We start from the raw sequence: 19,289 nt of genomic DNA on the forward strand, positions 1-19,289 counted from the left end.
TCTGAACAGCAAGTTGAGCGAAGGAGAGCAACCCTGGCACCACTAGATGGCGGAAGAGTACAACGAGCGGCTCCCAGACGGCGGTCTCCTATCCCGCGGAGAGGGCTTCTGTTCCCAGCAAATGATTTTCGACAGTCAGAAAACCCACCACGATGGAATTGTTTCATCATTATCATCACTTTCAGGACCACAATCATCTGATCACCCGCTGTGCTCAAAGTCTGGTGTTAGGGTGAGTGGGGTGGAGGGAAATAAAGGGTGCGTTCTCTGGCCCTTGAGGAATTTAGGGCGAACATCTTTAAAGAGGAAGCCGTTAATCGAGTAACCGAAACACTACTTATTTAGTAATCTAAACGCCACTTACTTGAAGGGAAAAGAGATTCACCCGAAATAGGAATAATTCGGTTTCACAAGGCAAATGAGAACATTAACAGTACCTCACTTTAAAGACTTGTGGCAAGGAATTCTTAAAAGGAACCTTGGGGGAAAATACCTTGAATTCAGTCCCCTCTTTTTACAGGTGAGCTGACTGAGCCCAAGGTTTAGAGATTTAGAGACTCTTCCCCACACTGTTAAGCACATAGTGTCAACTAATGTTATCATAGTAGTATTGTGGAACATTGATATAAAGATGCAAATATTTCAGCATGGGGGGAAAAGTTGGGCCAAACTAACTTTCATGTTTTAACACAGAGTATCTATAACCGTGTACCACAGTAGTATAACAGAAGGGAGCCTGAAACCTGGGGTTTTCACCTTTTGGGGCAGCACCAAATTAAGAGCAGGAAGTTAAATTTGCAAAGTTGGTGATGGAAGTTTAAGAGGGTGGTGAGTCCGGGAAGGGGAGGATTCATTCTTAAACCCGAAGTAGAGTTGCCAGATAAAATATAGGACCCACAATTAAATTTGAATTTCAGATAAATAACAAATACATTTTTTTGTGTATTATTATGTCGCATACAGGAATTATTTTTTGGTATAAGTACATCCCAAATATTGCACGAGACATATTCATACTAAAAAGATATTCATTGTTTACCTGCAATTCAAATTTAACTGGGCATCCCATATTTTTATTTACTACTTTTGGCAACCCTTAACCCAGGGCATTAAAAAAAATTCAGAAATGGGAACATGGTAAATGATCCAACAGAACACAGTGTTCTGAAAAAACTAGGTGGTCTATGCCGCAGGAGGGACAAGGCTATTCCGACTTGTGTTCGTGCACTCGCACCGCAGCAGCCTTTGTTTTAGTGTGTGTTGTGGCTGAAGCTCCTCGGGCTTGTGGCCCTGCTTTCTGAAGCCACTTAAGTCAGGCTCAGGCTTCTTTCAAATATGGAAGCCACACTTCCAGAGAATAAATACCAAATCTGTAAATGTGACCTCAGAGCAGATGCAAGAGCAGCAGTCTCATCGAGCATTTCTGAATCTGGATATTTCTTGGTCTTTTCTGGCAAACAGTACGTGGAAGTGTGACTTGCTAGTCTGCTGGGCTGTTCCTTTGCTAAATAAACCTTTGTGAGTTCTATTGAGACAGGCTAAAGAACGGAGTTAAGGGTTATTTTATGTGCATTCACTTATAAATGACATCTCATATAAATGAGTCACATATAAATTTATATTTCCTATAACTAGGTATCGCATATAAATGATAACTTTATCACTTTCCTTCCTAAGATTTTACTTTTTTCCTCAAGGGGAATATATTACAGAATGTTTGATTAATAAGCATTGCTACATGTTATGGACTGAATTGTGTTCCCCCCAGAATTCATATGTTGAAGCACTAACCTTCCATGTGACTGCAATCTGGAGCTAGGGCCTTTGAAGAGGTAATAAAATTAAATGAGGTCATGAGGGTGGGCCCTAATCCAATATGACTGGTGTCTTTCTTAGAAAGTGAAGAGACACCAGAGGTGTGCAGCACAGGGAAAAGGCCGTGTGAGGACACAGCAAGAAGGTGACCACCTGCAAGCCAAACAGAGAAGTCTCAGGAGAGGCCCAAACTGCTGATACCCTGAATTTGGATGTCTAGACTCCATAACTGTGAAAAATAAATTTTTATTATTTGAGCCACACAGTCTATGGTATTTTGTTATGACATCCCTAACAGACTAATACACTACCCCCATTAAAAAAATCAAATTTTTTTCCCTAAGTTGAGCAACAATGCAAAAAGGATGGTACATCTTTATTTCAGATTTTTTTCCCCAAGTGTCATATTGTAATGGAAAGTGTGAGTTAGAATAAATCTTAAAATATTAAGTATGAAAAATTGGCACAGAAATTTTAATGTAGGAGATACTATTCTCATTAACAAAAACGCATGGTAACATGAACCTGACAGTATGCACAAACTGCAATAATTCTGAGCATATATGGGATGGAGATAAGAAAGCATTCAAATCTTTTTTCTAATGGGAGGATCTATACTAGATATAGTTTATATCTAAGTGCAAGATGAGACAGAAAGGAAGATGTACTTAAGATTACTGTATGGTCTGTACTGTCTTTCCTACTTTAGCGGAAACTCCTAGTTTAGTTCTTTAAAAAAAAATTTTTTTTTAATTGAATGGACCAACAAACTCCTGTGGCTTTATCTCATCTACTTATTTTTGCCCATGATCTTGAATCATAGATAGAGGTAATGCACTAAGGTACTTTTTTTTTTCTCAAAGCGTTAACCACCAGATGTTTGTTTCAGGTTTCAGGAATGAACAAATAGTACTTTAAATTTGAAATCACAATCATTGTAACATTACATTTTGCTTTGCCATATGTTTGGGAGAAAAAAGAAGTTACCAAAGATACTAATCAAAATGGCTGAATGTAACTCAAAAGTCTTCTCAGTTACTAATACCTCCCTTATGCAGCAAGCTTAATCACTTAGGGAACAAAGGAGAAACAGGAAGTAAGCAAACTGGATATCACTACTGAGAAGTTTGTTAGCAAACCTTTTTTCTGTTTTTCAAGTCATATCCAGAGCTTGATTTCTAATAACTAGGTAGGGAGATTGTAGCAGAAAAAGTGCTAAAGGGGAAACCAGGAGCCCTGTGTGCCTCTAAACTCCATACCCCTCATGCAGTTGTATTATAGTTGTGTTTAACTCATATCTGAGTTTTAGAACTTAATCCTCTAATCTTCAGCAGAGGGAACAATCAATTGAAATATAGTAAGGTTACAGAGGCTTAATACTAAAACCAAATGGAAAAATTCCATTGAGAAAGAAGAACACAATAAAAATCTCAGGATTTGATGGTTATCTTAAAGGCAAATGTTTTGAATAGACACCAATTTGCCAACAGACTTTCCTTTTATTTTCTCCATCTATTGCTGTAGTACCCAAACTCCAATGAGTATAAAAATTATAGTACAGAAAACATATATACCATGCTTAAAGATTAGTTTAAGGAATTTCTAATGGCAATTTTGACTAAATGATGTTTTTCCTTATGGGCTTTAAATTCTAAGTGAGATGCAGCTCTACCATAATCCATTGAGTGACCATGGGCAAGTCTTAACTCTGAGTCTTCTATTTGAGATATGCAGAATGAGGGGACTTGATTCAATGATCATAAAATAGTAAACTGTAATGAGTTTTAATATTTGCCTACAGTGTCTCAGCTCAGATTATATTGTAAGGAGATAGGCCATATGAGTTGGTACCTAAACTGTGTGAACAGATAGCCTTATGACAGATAGCAAAGGAGACAAGGACACTCTTATATATCCCAGGTCAATGGTCACAGTGATCATCTTGAGTGGTAAGGAAGAGTTAAAATAACCACTTTTGTTTAAGAAGGCAACAGCATGGATAATACCTTTTAGGAAGGTATGGGATGGAACCAATATATTGCCTTTTTCCCTTTTTTTTTTTAACTCTTAATAGGTTAAAATACTGTTAATGAGTAACCATTAGTTATTTGGAAAACTCATTATGAGGAAACTTAGTGAAAGGGGCATTAATGTGTTTCCTGAAAGATCACTTTACATTATACTTTCTTGTCAGTGGGATTATCTGTGGCAGAGTGGCCTGGGAGCGCTAGTGGGGGTATCAACATTTTGGGGTATTCTGCCTCAATTTGTTACGGTGTCCTGGGAAGCCATAGCAAATCACAGAAAGATCTCACAACAGAGTAGTTTTACAAACAACTCTCATTAAGGGGATATTCTTCTTTCTCTTGAGAATTACTGATCTTGAGAAATAAACCCGTCTCTGAGCATCTCTTTGTTGTTTGTATTCCCAAATCAACAAATTAAAATATTATAATGCACAGATATTATCTGGTGCAAATCTTTTAAAATGACATCCCCACCCCCTCTCAGAGGGCCATGTACTCTCCTCCTTCACTGAAATTTGCTGATGTAGGGCAACTTTGGTACTTTGTGAAGTTTTATGCTCTTCTGAAATATGGGGATAATATCCGTCCTTCCTTGAAGAAATACTGAGGACCATGATGCAATGAATTCTTTTGTAAAGAAGAAAGCTTCTCATATTTTCGCTTCTAGGTATAATTTATTAAGGGAATTAAATGAGATAGTACAAATGAAGCATCTCTTAGCTGTCAAAACATGGTAGGCACTCAGCAAATATTATTTGTCTCCTTAATTCATGTATTTAAATTTGTCTTGTTTTTGGACCTGCTTGGCTTCCAGCCCAGACCAGCGTCCCAGTTCACTCATCTCGAGTCACTGAGCCACCCCCTGCAGTGTCCAGGCTCAGGGGTGATCTTCTCAAACCAGAGGCATCAATTCTGCCGAGGGACAGGCTCTGACTCGGTTCCTATAATTTAGACCCTGTCTTGTGCAGTTTGAGGAAATCTGTGTATCTTGGTCCAGTGAGTTTGGTCCCATGTCTACGTTCCTGCTATTGCCCCACCAGTGACCTTCCAAGACTGAAGACATACTCATTCCTCTTATTCTTTCATAGGTAGAATTCTGTCATCAAAGAACATTATCCATGGCTGAACATTATCTATGTCACCCAGATTTCTGCCTACAGATGGACCTGCCTGATAATGATTCTCTCTGGATTTCTTTCCTTTTCCTGGGTGTTTCTCTTCTCTTTGTAGGTACAAAAAGGTACAAACCTTTTCCCTCAAAAATGCACATGTAGATACACACAAGACTTTGCATCAGTATCATGGGATTCATAGGTGTTAGACTGAGATACTTTTGCTATAAGCAAAAGACTCTTTTTGGCATAGTATTTTTAAAATGTTAAGTCATTGGTTAAAAATAACCAATTTTTATAGGATAACCAGTACTGTAGAAATCTATGGTAACTAGCATTGTTTTAGGCCACAAACATATGAAATACACCCTTTTAACATTTGTACGTAAAACAAAGACTTCTGAACAGTTGTTTCTTGTTCCTTTGTGGGTATTCACTGAGGTCTCAGGGTCTTGGATTTTATGAATCCAGAACTCACAAACTGTTTGACCTTAGCTGAAATAGGCCTGCAGTTCGGTATTTCATGACTAAGTCTTTTTTCAAGTGAATCTAAATGCCTTTAGACAGGCCATGGGCTCTCCAGAGCACCACCACGCCACTCTACTATGTCACCAAGTCTTTCATCAGACACACTTGACCTATTTCCAGTGTCCTCCTGGCTCCTGCAGGCATTGCGGTTCCCCCGGCCCTACTCTAACTTTAACCCAATCTCCCTGTTCTGATTATGAAACAGTTATCTACTTCTGAAATTTACTTACACCGTGTTTTTCATAAGGAATAGGGCAGGTGAGAAATGACTTCAAATAAACATGAGTAGCTAACTCCTCGTCAGCTTCGTTTTCCACTCTCTAAAAAAAATTCTTAACTATGGAAAGACTTTCTCATTTTTCTTGCCTCACACCATCTACCTAAAACTGCAGTCCATTTTATTCACTGTCTAAATGTATAAACAGCTCAGTGAATGCTAATTTTTTTTGTTCCTTTAATGCAGTGGTGCTTATCGTGCTGCTCAAAGCCTCAAGAATTAGAGTCCTTTACCTGCTTTCTCTTAAATTGCTCCCTAAAATAATTCACTGCCCTCTATTTCTCAGTACCCTCTTTCGATGAGACTATAGATGCTACATCATTAAGTGAATAACACTATTCTGGGGGATATCTGTTAAATTAGATTTTCTTCTCCATTTTATAAGGTAGATGAAGTAGGACACAATGTTACTATTGTGTGAGAATTAATCATATACATTATTATGAGAATTGTCATTGTATCTGAGTGTAGGTAACCACTGACAGGAAAGGCAATTAAAAAAAAAACAATGTATCATTCATTATGATTTTACAAATATACTGTATGGTAAGGTCCCACGAGGATAGCTGATACTAACAGAGTTAAAAAAACACTGCTACTCTTCTCTGGACAGTAGCACTCTTCCTTATGTCACTCCTCTCTCCTCTCTCTCTCTCTCTTTTCATTTTAATCCAGTTCTTCAGAAGCCTAGCTACCCCCCTACTTCTTCCCCAGTGTACTTTAATGAAGTTTTCTTAGTTTTCATCTATAGTTTTTATGGCAAAGACCTATGGAAATTAGCATAGAAGTAATAGTTTTCTAAAAATGTCCCACATAAATCATAAAGGGGAATAAAGGATTAATTATTTGGGGCCATTAATATTGAGACATTTAATACATTAAACACTAATATATCAAACGATAATATAATTCTTTATGCATATAACACTTGAGTGTTTAAAAGCATTTTTATCTGAATAGCCTCAAACTGATGTATACCACTAAAGAGCAAATACTTTGCTTTCTTATCAGTTGTCCTGTGAGAATAATAATAAGCACTGATTAATACTTATACCATCCATCTCCATCTACAGTTGGGTGCTCTTTATTTGGGGAAAAAATTCGGATCCTGTCTTTAGGAAAAAAGATTGCATAAAATGAGGTATGTCTGTATTTATACTAGTATTATTTGGAAACCCTGTTTGAAAAAAAATATTCAGAAAGGATGGACAAAGTGTTTAGGACTCCGGGGCATACACAGTGGTGATTCTCATAAACCCAGGGGTGCCTGCTTTGGAGCGAAAGTGTACCATGTGGAGGGAGAAAGTGACTGTGAAGCAAAACCCCTGGCTTCTAATCTCCCTTTTTACCGTAATTTGTCGTGTGATCTTGGGCAAGTTGCAGATTCTCTGTAAATTGAGGGGTTGGACTGTGTGATCTTGCAGTTCATGTGACGTTTAATACTCTATGATTTGTCAAAACATGTAATACCCCAGTGAGTTAAAACAGAAGGGACCACCTCCACTTCTGCCTGAGGAAACGTAGCAGAAAGGGTTAGTGCCGAGCTCAGTTGCTCCCTGTGTCACTGTTACGCCCACAGGCACTTTATACATTAAATCAGACTCTTCTTGACAGATCCACAGTGCTCCGACTGAACATATCTGAGAAGCAGGTCTTATCTTGTAGCTGTCGCAGGCAGTGTTGTGCTATATCAGTTCAGAGAGGAACCGTGACCTCAAATTACCCATTTTCAGAAAGGCTAGTTCTGAGCGTAACCTGAACAGGCGAGGCAAGATGACATAATGACATCTTTAGGGGCAGTCTGTTTGGGACCAGCTACTCAGACCGATGAACACTCAACAGAGGAGAGGGCACAGTCTTCTGAAAGACTGAGAGAGCTTTGCTCGGTGGGAAGGACAAGGCTGAGGGGCTCACATCCAAAGGTGGGTAAGAACTTGAGAAAAATCTGGAAGTACCTGGAACTGGAAATACCAAAACAAGATTTAACGCAAATAAATTCTATTTTAAAGGTAGACTTTGGCTGAGAGAATAATTAAAATGCTAGTATTCCCAATAAGTTTTAAAGTTGGGATAAAATGATTAAAATATGGAGAACAGGTTTCTTATATCTTCAGGTTCTTAGTAGAGCCAATTTATACAAACCTTTCTTCATTCCATTGTTCCAGCGTGGAATGCTATCTTGTCAGTTTTTCCTCCGGTGCTATTTTGTCCATGACTGAAGTGATTACTTCTCTTCTGCCTGCCTATAACCCCCTGTGTCTTCTTGCTTCATTTGGCATTTACCAACACATACCTTCTATGTACTCTCTGGCTTTTTAAATTGTGAATGTACTGTCTTCCCAGAAAGGTTATAAAAATCTTGGAGGGGCCTTTATTCTTCTTTGTAATCTACTTTATAGTATTTAGCATGGTGCTTTGATTATAGTAGGAATTTAATGATTATTTGCCGAGGAGATGACTGGAAGGGATGAATTAGGCAAATCAGGTAAAATGAAAAGCACAATTGCAGAACCATACTGTGTAAGTGGAACTCAAAGTTCCCTTCTTCGTTCCTTCTTAGTCATCATTACGAGCTTGGTTAATGGTAAGGAAAATAAAGGAAATTTCCCACTCGAAATTTTCAGTTGATAAAGGGCATTGCCCAGAGAGGTGCTGAAGGTGGCATGATCAAACATTTTTTCAAAACATATCTCACGTGCCAGGGCTTGAGATCACAAAGACATCCTTCCTGCCCTCAGGGAGATCATGTTACAGTAGGAAAGACACCGACGTAAACAAATAATGGCAGCACAGAGGGTAGGGGTTCTGACAGAAGTCTGTACAAGATGCATCTGGCAGCAAAAATGGAGGGTCAGCTGTTTGGGATAGCTATGGGGAGAAGCAGAAAAGCGTCCTAATAAAGGTAATGTTTTCAACAGAGTTAAAAGAAAAGTAGGAGTTTGATGAGTGAGACAAAGAGGCCAGGGCCTCCTTTCAGAGAGAACAGTGAGTTCCAAGCACAGAGGGGTGGAACAGCATAATATGTTCCAGGAATTGCAAGTTGTCTAAAACTGCTGTCCATTAGAGTCCAAGGAGGAAGCCAGTGGCCGTGAAGTTGGAAACAACAATAGCCATGTCACTGAAGGCTTGGTTAGACATTTAAAACGGTAGGCGATGGGGCTTCATAATGGCACCACAACCTGAAATGTGTTCCTAGTAAACAGGATTTTACAATTAGGATGCATCTGTCATGGTTTCTGTATGCAAAATTATACACAATTTGGTTTGATTTGTTTATTTATTTTCACCCTAATTTTGTTGTGGCTTAAAGATCTGCATCACATGGTAAAAAGATGCTGTAAATAAGTCAAAAAAATTTTTTTAAGTATAAGAGATGACAGGGATCCTAAACGTCACTTTTGACCTTTTGCACTAAATGTCTAATAAAAAAATGAAATTACTTTTAATTTTGGCAGAATCACCTGCAATAAGTGTGTGCAACCATGCATCATACCAAGCAGGTTGAAAGGTCTAATTTTACTTGCATAACATATTCACTGTTTTACAGCAGATTTTCCCAGTGAATAAATTTTGGAAAATCAATGCTTTTAGAATAAGCTTCCAGCTTGTTTTGCTCAGGCTTAAATATATCATTTGGGTTCTGAAGCCTTGTTCATTGTGGACAGCAGATGGATCTGGAGGACATCGCTGGAACGCTGCATGGCATAACGTGACAATATGGATGTACTTGCTACAGGTAGAATGAAGCAAGGAACCATCTCTACCACCTTCAAATAATATCACAAAGGCAAAGTTTTAAATGAACGAGAGCCTATCTAGTTGTGGGTGGGGCCTTTTAAGAGATCAACTTGAACTTTTATGAGCCCTTTCCATTTTACCTTGAATGTCTCCTCGTTCTTTCTTATTTCACTCTGTACACTCTTCTCGACTTCATTTTTGTTTCTTCTTTTGTTCTCTACTGTCCTGTTTTCTTTTACTGTTCTTGCCAACAAATATTTGTTGTGTGTTCAGAATACAATTTGAACTTTGACTTCACTTGATTCTTTGCTATTTTTTCAGAGCTTAGAGATGAGTCTGAGCATAATAGATACTCTATTAATATTAAAGGAGTTGGAGATATAGCATAAGATCATGACAGTGCTTATCATCTAGTGGGTGACATGTATTAAAGGATGTTATGAAATATGACAGATGCCATGATAGGGGACAGTCAGGGAAGGCTTTCAAGAAAAAATGATGTCTAGGCTTGGACCTTATGGAAGATTGGAGTTAGATGAATAAAAGAAAGGAGATCAGGGATGGGGGGAGGAAAGACTGGTCCAGGCAGGGAAAAGAGCAGGTACACAAGAGAGAGTATAACAGATTTATAGGTACTGAGAGAATTCGAGTATAATTGGAGAGTAGAGTGTGAGATGAGGGAGTGGGGAGAGATAGAGGCTAGAGAAGTCAGCAAGGCAGTGATCACGAAAGGCTTAAAGATCATGAAGGATTCTTAAGGCATTTAAAGGATCTGAACCTTTTCTTTTGGCAATGGAGAGCCATTGAAAGACTTCAAGCAATGGGGTGATCAAAATAGGGGTTTTGTTTTGTTATTTTTAGATCACTTTGGCTGCATTGTGGATGGGGAATAGGGGACAGATAGAGGCAAGAGCAGAAACAGGAACATCTTGCCATCTCTAGGAAGTTAGTAGCATTACTCAATAATCCTATAATAGTCACATACAGCACCAAATTTTTATACATTAAAGACATCTATTTCAATTTCTGATTAGTTATTTGCCATGTTCCAGAGAATACTAGGATGACATTTACTCTTCTTAACATATCTAAGTGGAGAGTCCATATAAATTATACGTAAACAAAGTTGAGGGAAGAATATTCAAAAACTAATTTTGTAAAATTCTCAAGGACCATCCTGAAGCATCATTTATACACACTTTAAATTTATTTATTAGGGAAAATCCTCTAAGGACCTACTAATTAGACTAGGAAGATTTCTTATGATATTTAAAATTAATAATGCTATGTTTAAAAACATTCTACCTTCTCCCTATTTAATCCATAGTGATTTTTGTGTGCTTTAGTCTATATTAAATTCATAGTTTAAGCAGTTTATCTGAAGGGAAGAAGGACAAATGTCCAACTTTTTGGATTTTTTTTCTCACATATATGTGTATACTAGGTAGAAGAAAGAAAATTCTCTCAGAAAGGTTGTTTTCCAGTGTTGTCATTTATGAAATTCTATAGGATCAATTTTTAGTTGTTTTTCCCCTTCTGACAACAAATTTGCTCAGGGGAAAAGACTTCACATGGGCTCAATGTTATACTCCAGAGAAATAAACTGAAGGTCAAGTTTCTGAAGCAATTCAAGGCATCAAAAACTGTGGTTATGGTTACCATAAGCTTCATCCATCATTTAAACACAAAAGAAGATGATTTATTTGATTGTATTTTTGACATGGTGGCTTTCATCTATACCCTTGGTTTTAATTTTTTTTTTTTTTTTTTTTGCGGTATGCGGGCCTCTCACTGTTGTGGCCTCTCCCGTTGCGGAACACAGGCTCCGGACGCGCAGGCTCAGTGGCCATGGCTCACGGGCCCAGCCGCTCCGCGGCATGTGGGATCTTCCCAGACCGGGGCACGAACCCGTGTCCCCTGCATCGGCAGGTGGACTCTCAACCACTGCGCCACCAGGGAAGCCCCCTTGGTTTTAATTTTATGTTTATGTTTTGTTTTGTTTTTTAGTTCACTGGTGATTTTAAAGCCAGTGTTGGTTGGAAAGCTTTATGTGATGTGCAAGTTGCTATATATTCAGTACTGCTTGTCATATTATTGCTCTAAGTAAACATCTTTCACAGCATTAAACTTGTTTTCATATCTTTCTGGTAAACAAAACTGAACTTAAAGCACAGCTATGATAGTTCAGGAAGAAAAAATCTACTTGTAGAAAAATACCTGAGATATTAAACCCAAAATACTATTTAAAAAATAACATCTTAATTTGCAGGAAAGCTCCTTTCATTTGAGGATGGCTATGCTCATATTTTTTCATTTGAAACATGAGCTTGATCATCTCCAATTAGTCTTGGGTAGGATTTTGCTAACAGTCCACAACCAGAACGATTTGGCCCGGTTTTACATTATTGACAGGCTCTTCCCCAATGGCTTCTTCCTGGAATCCAGAGGAAGTTTCATGCCAGCGTTGTAGTGCGCTAGCGTCGCTGTCAGCAAGGCTTCCCCAGGGCTGACTGCTTTCTGTCTGACTTCAGCCAGTGCTGTCAATCTTTCACTTTCATGAGCCCTAAAATGATTCCACCCTCCCTCTCCTAAGTATCTCTTAAAAAGGAAAGATTAACTTTTATAATTCAAGGAAAAAGAGACATCTTACATTTAGTACAGCGGGTGCTCACGTTGATGATGATAAAATGGGGACGAGAGCTTAACTGTATTAAACTTGGATATATTCATTTAGGACTTTTTAATTTGAAGAGAAAGTCCTAGAGGTTTTAGTCATTCACTGTGTTAAATGATGGAGTTTATGATCTAACTGGTTAAAAAACATAATGTGATTCAATCAACCCATGGGAGTCAAAGCCAGGATGACTTGCATGCCACCGTCTAAAAGTATAACCATTGGAATGACAATAATAAGAGAAAGAGTGATTAGGTTGCTGTACCCATTATGTCACAGAAAAATGCTAAAAACTCATCATTTTTAGGAATTATAATAAGAACTATATTACATTTAAAATAAATGGAAAAAAATCTACTTCTAAAAGTTTCTCTCTTCGCTTAGATTTGTAAGTCAGGGCTCTTAGGGTTTAAATTTTTGCTGAAACATGCTGCGACTCTTCTTGGAAACATCATGTTTCTAAGAAAATTCAAAACTCCACACTTTTATCCCTTTTCTAAATATTCATCTATTTTGAACAGATGCTTAGTTTCCAAAAGTATTATGGAATTTAAATATTGCATCCATCTTTTTTTAAAATAAAACTTTCTCATTTTGTCCAATGGAAAATTTCAGTAAGTAATAAAAAAATCCTCATTAGTGTTTCCCTTGTACCAAATCACTTCAGCAGTAAAGGAGAAAAAGTTTTCTCTATTCTAATACACTGATCTTCACAAAGGTTGAAAGATAATAAAATATCTCATAAAAATGCATAGCTTTGACCCTCAAAATCTGTGTAAGTGAAAGGGGAGTGTATATTTCTGAATGCTAAAATCTGTACTACAATCATATTTTCTTGGCAGGCTGATTTAAGGAGCTCTATATGACAGTCAAGTTATACTATCCTTGACAGTACAACTGGGTGAAAAAGATTCAGATCTGTTTTTATATTTAATTGGAGTGTAACGGTCAGACTGTCAGAGCAGGATACTCTTGCCAGCTGTCAGGATGGGCTACTTTTGAGAACACTGAACTAGGAATGTAGATACTTTACATTATTTTCAGCTTGACACTCAATTTATATATTTGGGGAAATGGCTAGGTATCTCTATAGAATATTTCTACCACTTATCATTTAAGGAGTTGACTGCATTACACTTGATGGGGGATGGAAAAGAAGGAGGAAGGGATTACATGTAAATGTGAATGTCAGATAAGTATAAATTATACTGTACAACAGTCAAGAAGGTAGGTAATCATTATCGGACAAATACAAATGGTAATATTAAATTTTACTATTTAAAATGAAATTATATATGCAGATGGTCTATGATTGTGAGAACCATGTTAGACTATCAAAATACACAATAAATTATAGAATTTTTGTATTTGTTGCTAGTCTGAAATATATATTAAATATCAGATATAATAAGTGCTCAATAAATTTTTGCTAAAAAACACATCACTAGCTGTCAGTGTACTCTAATTCAGGAAAATTAGTAACTGAATGACTTGTCTGGCCCTTTAATCTGATTCTCTGCCCTCATACCCTCTGATCTCCCCAAGAAGGAATACTCAGCCATCACTAGCATACAGGCTCTTTCTTAAGCTCTGGGGCCACTACTACCCCCATACAAGGACTTCTTGACCCTAAAATCCATTAGCTGTGACTAGCACAGGTTGCTTGTCTTCCTGGACTACCCTTCATGACCCGTTGCCAGATGCTCTGGATACTATGCTCTGCTCACCAACAGGGAAACCCTTTACTTTACCCTATGACACAACCCACCTGCCTCCTGGCCTTTGGCCTGTGATGTGGCCTGTGCGAGGTTTCCTAACGTTCTTTTCCTTCCTAATGCCTTTTGCACTCTTCTCCCTGCTGTGTGAGGCCTGGCCTGCCATGGTCTACCACCAATGGAATACTGGCTCTGAAAACCCACATCTTTTCAGAATCGTTTTTCTAAAAATCCATTTGTTGTGGTTGGATTATAATATGCAGTACTAAATATTTTGTGATATTGAAGAAAATTATATATATAATATACATATTTGTATGCATATCTTGTATACATGTATTGTGTGTGTGTATGTTTGCATTTCTTTTTCCTCTATACCCCACACTTAGATGTTATCATATGTTAAAGTTGAAGGTTCTTTCTTAGTGGCCTTGACTTTTGATATTCTGTTCAGCTGAGTTGAAGAAGCTGATTTCCTAAAAGTTTCATAAGTATTAGGGAATGTATCAGCTTCTGTCAGTCTCATCTGCCTCGTGGACCATTGATGCCACCCCTGAGGGCTGGCCGGGCCCTTGCCTTGGGAATGCCAAGTCCATCTCTGCGCATTCAGTTCCATCAGTGATAGGCTCAGAATTTGTGACTTCCACCACTCTGGACTTGAAAGATACACCACACTGAAGAATGTGAAACCTGACATCTCATGTGGTCATTGAAGCTGCCAGTTCACTCAACTTGGAAACACGGGGGAATTAACTCAGAATACGGTGAACACTGGCCAACAGAAACAGCAGTCAGGAAGGAGTTGGACAGAGAAATTCCTCCTTCTTCCTTCTTGCCATGAATGATTTCAAGCATGGTTCCTCCATGCAACCGATCTGGAGAAGCCTTGCATGGTTAGTGGACACGTCTCTCAATCGCTTTTTTTCATGGTCCGTGTGAAGAAGCAGCAAGCACAGAGGTCTGTTGTGGCATCTCTCCACATTCTTCTTGTCTCACCTCTGTTCTCCCTCTGTCTAGATGCTCTGGTTGGTACCTCCCAAATAAAGCCTCATCATTTTTTATTTTTTTTTTTTTGCGGGCCTCTCACTGTTGTGGCCTTTCCCGTTGCGGAGCACAGGCTCCGGACGTGCATGGCTCACGGGCCCAGCCGCTCCGCGGCATGTGGGATCCTCCCGGACCGGGGCACGAACCCGTGTCCTCTGCATCGGCAGGCGGACTCTCAACCACTGCGCCCCCAGGGAAGCCCAAGCCTCATCATTTTAAATTATTTTCTGAGGCTCTATATTCTTGGGAACCTGGGCTACGACAGTTGCCACAGAATTAATATTTCTGCCATCCCTTGAAAATTGAGGGTATTTGTTCTAGTCAAATGCAAGTTCAGACAAAATATATTGATATTTAGTTAAATGCTTACCTGAACGTGTGTTATAGTAAATTGTGGCATAAGAGAAATAGCTGCAAAAGGGATTTTCATGTGTTCTAGACATTCCTTGGTTTTTCTGTGAGGCATAGTATTTTCTTCCAGGCCTTGTGTTCTTGCTAAGTTTCAGTTTCTGAGTTGCATTTGGGAACTGCATATCAGGATCCTTTTTGTGTGTCCTACACTTCTCTATTTACTATCCAGGACAGTAAAGTGTAGAGGTTAAGAGCTCGGGCTCTCAGGTTGTACTGCTTAGATCTGAATCCTGCCTCTGCTACTTAGGAGCTGTATACCCTTTGGCAAATTTCCTTACCTCTCCATACCTCAATTTTCTCAGCTGTAAAGAGAAGATAATGATAGTAACTTATAGAGACGTTTTGTAGATTAAAGAAGAGAATGCATCTAAAATGCTGCGACAGTGCTTAGCTCATGTAAGAGTAATTATTAGTATTATTTCTTCTCATATTTAGTCTCTACACTAAACACTGTGCAGGATACATACATACATTTCTCATAAGAAAAATGTCTGTCATTTCAAAAGGGGAAACAAGTGCTATATCTGTTATGTATTCTTTATCTCCACCAAGAGGGAAGGCATCACAGTATCAATATTTGTTGCTAACTGTAAGTATCTGCAGAGAGTGAGGGGGAATAAACTAGCTCTCCAGTGGAACACCCTGAAGTATATGCTTCTGAAATCTACTGTCTATATACACCTGGGTATTCTCTTCTAGTGCTATGAAGAGAACTCCACATGTGTCAGAACTCCCAGAATTTGATCCTGTTCTCACAACCATAAGAAATGCTTTTCTCATGGCATTTTCCTCACTGGCTGTGTAACACTAGGTCACTGAAACTTTTGGGGAATCACTCTGCTCATCTGTAAATGGAAGATAATAATTCCTCATGGGTTTATTTACTCATCATGAAGCATTTATTGCCAGACACTGAGCTGGAACCTGTGGACACAAAGATAAATAAGGCCCAGATCCTATACTCAGTTTACTTGCTGCTAATAAAAACAGTTGTCATCATTTTCAGTCAAAGAAAATGAAGCTCAGAAAAGGCAGGCAGGAAAACTATCCAGGGCAACGTGGCCAGCAAACGTGCCAGGTCTAAGACTCGGATGCAGGCCTCTGCCTTCAAACCAGTGATATTTCCGTTACATAATTCTGCTTTCCTTTTGTCAACATTCAATAAAGTATTATGAATAAAATATTCTATAAATGTAAAGAGCTTTACATATTAACTTTATTGCATTATCCTGAAACATCATTTCACCTTTTTAAGCACTAAAGTGTCCTCCTTCAACTTTTAGAGGCAAAAGACAAGTAGAGGTAAATTTCCCACGAGGAAGAAGAATTTGTAGGTGGCAAAACAGTTTCACAAAAAACCTTTACGTCAAGAATTAGATTGTGAAGCAGCTTGCTTGTCACTAACTTCTTTTCTTCTTAAGACAATGACCATTTCTTTATTAGTAAGTAAATGAATAAAAGAAACATACACACTGGCTATTTTTAATGCTTTGCTATTTTCTTAAAAATTCATTAATAATTTAACATGTTTAAATTTAAATGAAATAAACATAATTTAATGATCATTCATTTAACATGCCAATAAAACTAAGGACAGCTGCAGTGTATAAAAGGGGTCAGAATATTCGTTCAACCTATCTTGGGGGTGTTCTTGGGAAGTTTTAAATGGAAGCACTTTGCGGAAGAAGACTGGCAGCAATCTAGCAACGTGTGCGACAGATTGACACAATGATTGCTGGGATGCAGAGTGCCCCACATCCTGTCCGTTCAGTCGAGTATATTAGATGCTTTGGAAATTGATAACACACCTCCAAGCCAAATTGCACACTGACAGGTTGATACCAGCTTCATCATGATCTAACCAGTGGATCCCTGGAAGCACTCTACAACAGGCGGCCCTATTGAAATTGCACACATAAATCAGCTGAAGTAAAAACTCCCTTCATGACCCTGAAACATTTCTTGAGGTCTGGAACACATTCATCTTTTAAGGTTTTTACTACTGACGAAGAGACATACCCACTCGTTCCTAGAAGCAATATACTCTCATATCCTTATCTTTCAGGTTACAGAAAATGGCCCTTATTTTTGTAAAAGGATATTAAAGTAGGGCTCTTTCTATCTCAATTATAGCCAAGGCCCAAAAAGGCCAAGGAGAAAAAAATAATACACAGCAAGTGTCCTACATTGCATACCTCTCCTACATTACAACAAGGCTTTATAAGAGAGATTCAAAAACAAAGGAACAAAATCACTGGTTTTGTCACCTGTTGCTCAGTACCCAGATCACTGAAGAGGCTTGGATGGAAATAACTATTTTTGGAGAATGTAGTTGGAGTGTGAGGCACCCCCTTATGTCAAATCTAGTGAGGGACTTGATAGGAACACTGGGAGAATTTTTATTTGCCATTGGAGTTTGGTGGAATACAAGGCACTTGTTTTGATCCATACCTGGAAAAGCTTACAGGTGAGACACTGGCTGGTTGGTACCTGTTCTAAGGAGAGAACACTGGTATGTAGTTTTAAAAATGAATTTAGGGGGCTTCCCTGGTGGCGCAGTGGTTGAGAGTCCACCTGCTGATGCAGGGGACGCGGGTTCGTGCCCCGGTCCGGGAGGATCTCACATGCCACGGAGCGGCTGGGCCTGTGAGCCATAGTCGCTGGGCCTGTGTGTCTGGAGCCTGTGCTCCGCAACAGGAGAGGCCACAGCAGTGAGAGGCCCGCGTACCACAAAAAAAAAAAAAAAAAAAAAAGAATTTAGTATTTAGCGTGAATATAAAACCTACAATTTAGTGCTGTAATTAGGAGCATACACAGTAGAGCTCAGACCACCAAGGCTTGAGTCTTGGCTCTCTCATCTCCAGATCTTGTAACTTTGGTTGAATTAATACCTCTATGGCTCCATTTTTTCATGTGTAAAAACGAGGATAATCATTCCTTCTCTTCTTGAGAAAGTTGAATAAGTTAATATATGTAAACAATGCACTCCGTAAAAGTTAGTTATTGTAATTGTTATAAGCTGTGTTTTCACTAACTGCAGGGCAAAGGACTCTATCTTTGAATCAGACATGGGCCTTGTGGGATGGGGTCTGCTTGGGTTTTTTTTTTCAAAGGCACGTTGCCCAAAAGTGTAAGATGTCATCAAAGAGGTGAACAGCTGGAAAACAGACTAACAAAATGATCATGAGCTCTAAAAGGCACAGACTTTGTTAGTAAATCTTCAGGAAAGATATGTGTAGTGATTGGGAGGGGTCCCCAAAGAAGCTATGAAAGTAATGACACAGTTAGTTTTAATTACCCAGGAAGCTCAAATCAATGCCAGATCAAGAGAGTACCAATTAAGTGAGATCTATCCTTCAGCTTACCTAGCCTTCTTCCCATAACCCCTCTGACTATGAATGGGTCAGAGATCTTATTTTTTTTTTTAAATCTTTATTGGAGTATAATTGCTTTGCAATGGAGTGTTAGTTTCTGTTTTATAACAAAGTGAATCAGTTATACCTATACGTATGTTCCCATATCTCTTCCCTCTTGCGTCTCCCTCCATCCCACCCTCCCTATCACACCCCTCCAGGCGATCACAAAGCACCGTGCTGATCTCCCTGTGCTATGCGGCTGCTTCCCACTAGCTATCTATTTCACGTTTGGTAGTGTATATATGTCCATGCCACTCTCTCACTTTGTCACAGCTTACCCTTCCCCCTCCCCTTATCCTCAAGTCCATTCTCTAGTAGGTCTGTGTCTTTATTCCTGTCTTACCCCTAGGTTCTTCATGACATTCTTTTTTCCTCAGATTCCATATATATGTGTTAGCATACGGTATTTGCCTTTCTCTTTCTGACTTACTTCACTCTGTATGACAGACTCTAGGTCCATCCACCTCACTAAAAATAACTCAATTTCGTTTCTTTTTATGGCTGAGTAATATTCCATTGCATATATGTGCCA

General features: G+C 38.7%; 1 protein-coding gene across 2 annotated transcripts in view; it reads right to left on the bottom strand.

The window, feature by feature from the left end:
* Positions 1-19,289, bottom strand: part of EPHA6 (EPH receptor A6) — an 874,905-nt gene that overhangs the window by 40,360 nt on the left and 815,256 nt on the right. The window lies entirely within an intron of this gene.

Source organism: Lagenorhynchus albirostris, chromosome 5, assembly GCF_949774975.1.
Source record: "Lagenorhynchus albirostris chromosome 5, mLagAlb1.1, whole genome shotgun sequence".
NCBI classification, from domain to species: Eukaryota; Metazoa; Chordata; class Mammalia; order Artiodactyla; family Delphinidae; genus Lagenorhynchus; species Lagenorhynchus albirostris.